Below are 4,651 nucleotides of genomic sequence, written 5' to 3' on the forward strand. Positions count from 1 at the left end.
GATGATGATGGTAAAGATGAAGATGATGCTGAAAATAAAGATGATGAGGATGAGGATGCTAAAGATGAAGATGATGCTGAAGATGATGATGATGCTGAAGATGATGATGCAAATGATGAAGATGCTGAAAATGAAGTGATGATGATGAAACTAAAGATGAAGATGATGCTGAAAAGGAAGATGCAAATGAGGCTAAAAATGAAGATGATGCTAAAGATGAAGATGATGCTGGAAATGAAGATGGTGCTGGAGATGAATATGCTGAAAATGAAGATGATGATGATGCCGACAATGATGACGATAATGGTGATGATAAATAACAAAAATATATAGGATGGACATATAATCTTTTCCAACGAAGACAAAGAAAACGTAAAACAAAAGCAGCGGTGACTTTGAAATATTTATTTTAATTTTTTTTCTCATGCGTTCTTAACACCACCAAGGTCACCTTAGACGTTATATGACTAAGGTCTTCTCAGGTTGCGAATGTTGCAAGGATAGTTTAGCGTTGCAGTGTTGCCGATATCTTACAGGTGACAGGAGAATCCACAGTTGTTGGTGAACGAATCTGTAAAAGAGTTTTATGTGGAAGATTTTGTCATTAGGAAATTCATCGAAAACTCAAATCAACAGAATGGTATGTAATTAGATTAACTAAGTGATCTTGTTATTAGATTTTTGTTGTGTTTTATAACAATATTTTTAAAAGTGATTATATGAATAAACTTAATGAAGGATTTTATAATAAATGGGGAAAAATGATAATCAGAAGAAGAGGAAGAAAATAGAGTCACACATATACGAAAGAAGAATAAAATAAAAATAATAATAATAATGATAATAATAATAATAATAATAATAACAATAATAACAGTGAAAATAATAAAAATAACAATAATTTCATCAATAAAACGAACGTGGCAATATTATCTGACTTTTAGAATATTAACGACTATAAACCCCAAAAAAAAACAAAATAACAACCACGTAGATAATCCTTTCAACACGCAATACCCACGCAACGTACCTTAAAACTACCTTAACAGCGTCCGGAACGTATAGCATAGAGTCCTGGCCTGGAACACATTCTTTCGCTTCTCAAAAGACACATGTTGTTGTAGGTCTGGAAGTCTGAGCCACACACGGGTTTCAATTCACGTGTACACGGTATGCCACATCTGCGATTGCCTTTGAGAGGAGGGAAAAGTATGTTATGTAGAAATTTGGGAATGTATGGTACGTAGTTTTGTTGAAGTGGGATATACAGTTAGTGTGTGAGTGTAATTTAGTGATATGGTCTTTGGAAATTAATGTAATGTATATGTACTTCGTTATATGGGTTTTTATATACGTTGCATGTATATAGACAGATGGAGCGTACTGTATAATACATATACATATAGTTTACTAATAAAGAAACATATATAAAAATTATATTAATATAATCATTATACCATGGGCATTAGGGCTTCCGTTAGACAGGTTAGTATGCATATAATTTTACAAAACTTCACTAGTAAATCTCGTGAGATGAATATTTTGTTCATATCCTTTCGTGAAATACAAATATTCTTGGTTGAAACAGATTTTTTTGATATGCTTAAACTGCTGAAATTCTGAAGGATACCACAGCGCGTAAAATGTTTCCCAGCGCTTTAATTTAGCATTCATTTCAAGACTATGTTACAAAGATCACAGTCCTTCGGCAAATCTCAGAATCGTTTATTCCTTAATTTCAACATCTCTTTTATATAATTAACCTGCAAGACATTCAGCTCGCTTACTACCATTACTTATAAATAATGATAGTAGGCGAGGGGGTGGGGGTCACAAATCACTTCAAAATATCTGTAAACTTTTAAAAAAGCGACAGATACTCCAGACCAACCGTATCTGCTTTAAAGTAGCTTCACCCACTTCAAAACAGAAATATATACTCAAATAACCACTTAAAAACATAGATATCCCAAATCAGCCACTTTTGAAACAGCCATATAGAATCCTAAATAGCCAAAGAAGCCATATACATACTCCAAAATAGCCCCTTTGAAAATGCAATATACACTCCAAGAGATATATAAAATAGCAGCTCTAAAACACCCATTTATACTTACACTCGCTGATGTTGCAAGTTGCAGCGAGCAACATCAAAAGGAGAGCAAGTTGGGTGTTCCTCGCGTGTCCTGACATTGCACTTCCTTGCACGACGTGGCTGGAGAAAAACAGTGAAACAACGTAGATCAGAGAAATTATAAATGCCAATGCTAATGTGCAATTTTTGAAGTATCATATAAATTACAAACACGGACAAACAAAAAATACTATTGAGTAAGTAAATAAAGACCTGGTAGCTAAAAATACACTGAATATTCTTCCGGATACTATCAAAACCAGCGCGGGTGTGGACGCCGCTGAGATTCCTCGAGTGTTTTTATATTTTTTCGCCTTGTGGGTTGCCAGACAGTGAATTAAAGGCCTTTCCTTATCCTATATATTCCCAATGCATGAAAACTACTATGGAAACTTATAATCATGTCTCGAAAAGTAATCCCTATCCCAAATTAAGAAAAATAATACTCTGTTTCCTTTTTATTCACCTGATTCGTATGTATGAAGCAAAGAAAACTTTTAACATCGCTAGTATACGTCCTGTGCGTTGAAGGACATCCTGTTAATAATAAACATAAACTTCCAACCTCGTGAATTTAACCTTTCTCTCTATTTCTTTCTTTCTTTATGAGAGATACTTTGTTTACTCACAAAGTTTGTTTCTCCGGCGTCGAAAATTGAAAAAGAAAAAAGATATGAGTTCGACCTAAGATAGCTTGTAATACCATGTTGAACGTGAGCTGTTATAAATCACACGCAAATTTATATACTGTCTAAGGAAGTTTATTGTTGTTATAACGTTATCAGCGATATGAAAACATTGTATGTATGTAGATGTATATGTATGTATACACACATACATATATATATATATATATATATATATTTATATACTGACACAAACACAGTAACGTGTACACTAAGATGAAAAGGAAAACAGCCACAGCAAGAAATGAAAATAAATTTCTTACTGTGGCTTTTCCTTTTCATCTTAGTGTACACGTTACTGTGTTTGTGTCAATATCTATCTATATATATATATATGACTGCCGCGATGGTCCAGTGGTTAGAGCACTGGACTCCGACCCTCGTGGTCCCGAGTTCAATTCCCGCCGCGGCATTCGTAAAAATGCCTGCGCTCTGACTGCTGGCTCGAGCCCGAGAAAACGGCATATCGCCTTCAGAAGTCAAATGCAGGTGTCGGAGGGGAAGTCACCGCCGTGGCACAGGTGTTAGCGCGCCGAACCGCGGTTGATTAGGAAGGGCATCCAACCAGGCATTGGTTGCAGTGCCATATAACCTCTTAATAGTGAATTGAGAGAGGCCTATGTCCTGCAGTGGAATGAATGGCTGTTGAAAAAAAATAATAATAAAAGAAAAAATATATATATTTTTTTTTTTCTCTCTCTCTCTTTCTGACTTTCTGCCTGCCCTCCTCTCTCTATCTCTCTCTCTCTCTCTCTCAGAGTGCGTCAAGTTCAACAAGTCTGATCATGACTAAGCCATTTTCTGTCCGTTCATTGGTCGCCGTAGGCAGCCAATCAGCTGCTTTCGTTATAGAAATTGCACTACCGCGCGGCGAAGGGATTCCCGCTCACGCAACGCAAAAAATGATGATAATGGCAAGTGACGGAAGAGACCAGCAGACGTGACCTTGCAGTTTTGGGGGATGAAAAGTACATTTTTTCTACCGGTGAAAATCAAAGGTTTTTCCTGATTTTCTTCACCTTTTAAGACTCACCATTTGAATCTCCCGCGATGGTCAAGCGAGAGTCCCAACTGCTTTTTGAATAACAATTAACACTCAAAAACCTCAACCATTAAAACATAAAACATCCAAAACATTAGTGTTCATGAGAAGAGGTGACTTTCAGCTTAATCAGAGCAGTTTGGTAAAATATTATAGGCATGTTGAGCAAATGATTTTCCAAGTTTGAGTTCCAAGGACATTGGATAATGGAAGACATAACTGCTTTTGAAAATAACAATGTTTTCTAGGTGAATACAGAATAAAGAAAAGAATATTGAAACAGAATATGATAAAAGATAAATAAAATACAGTGGAATGGTGCTTTTGAAATTAACAATGCTTTCCTGGTAGATACAGAATATACATATATACTTTTTTCTTTTTTTTTAACTTGAAATGGAATGGAATACAGATTAAACAAAAAGCATGGTGGAATGATGCTTTTGAAACTACCAAAAGCTGCATTCCACTATTTATATGAATGAATGCTACCAAAATTACTTTCATTCATCTCCACACGATCTTTGTGTATGTGCGCGTGGTTGCGTGCGTGAGTGTGTGTCTGCATCTACGTACATGCATTGGCCTCGTCTTGCAAGTGTGAAATACTCGTTCCTCTTTCTATTCTTAGGTATTGCATCTGGCTACGTGACAATATCATGGTTATCCTTGGGCCTTGTGAAGATTGGTTCCATGATGAATAAATCAATCAGATATATAAACAACTTCTCTATCTGTCTATTCATAGATCTATACCTATACACACACATATATATATATGTGTGTGTG

The 4,651-nt window shown here is 35.6% G+C and overlaps 1 long non-coding RNA gene across 1 annotated transcript; it reads right to left on the reverse strand.

Annotated features, from left to right (window-relative positions):
- Positions 1–390: 390 nt before the first annotated feature.
- LOC125032508 lies at positions 391–2,814 on the reverse strand. Its single transcript, XR_007115548.1, has 4 exons — positions 2,348–2,814; positions 2,118–2,215; positions 1,031–1,191; positions 391–571 (listed from the first exon to the last, which is right to left on the reverse strand). It is a non-coding gene; the product is annotated as an uncharacterized LOC125032508 (long non-coding RNA).
- Positions 2,815–4,651: the final 1,837 nt, after the last annotated feature.

This window comes from Penaeus chinensis, chromosome 14, assembly GCF_019202785.1.
Source record: "Penaeus chinensis breed Huanghai No. 1 chromosome 14, ASM1920278v2, whole genome shotgun sequence".
NCBI classification, from domain to species: Eukaryota; Metazoa; Arthropoda; class Malacostraca; order Decapoda; family Penaeidae; genus Penaeus; species Penaeus chinensis.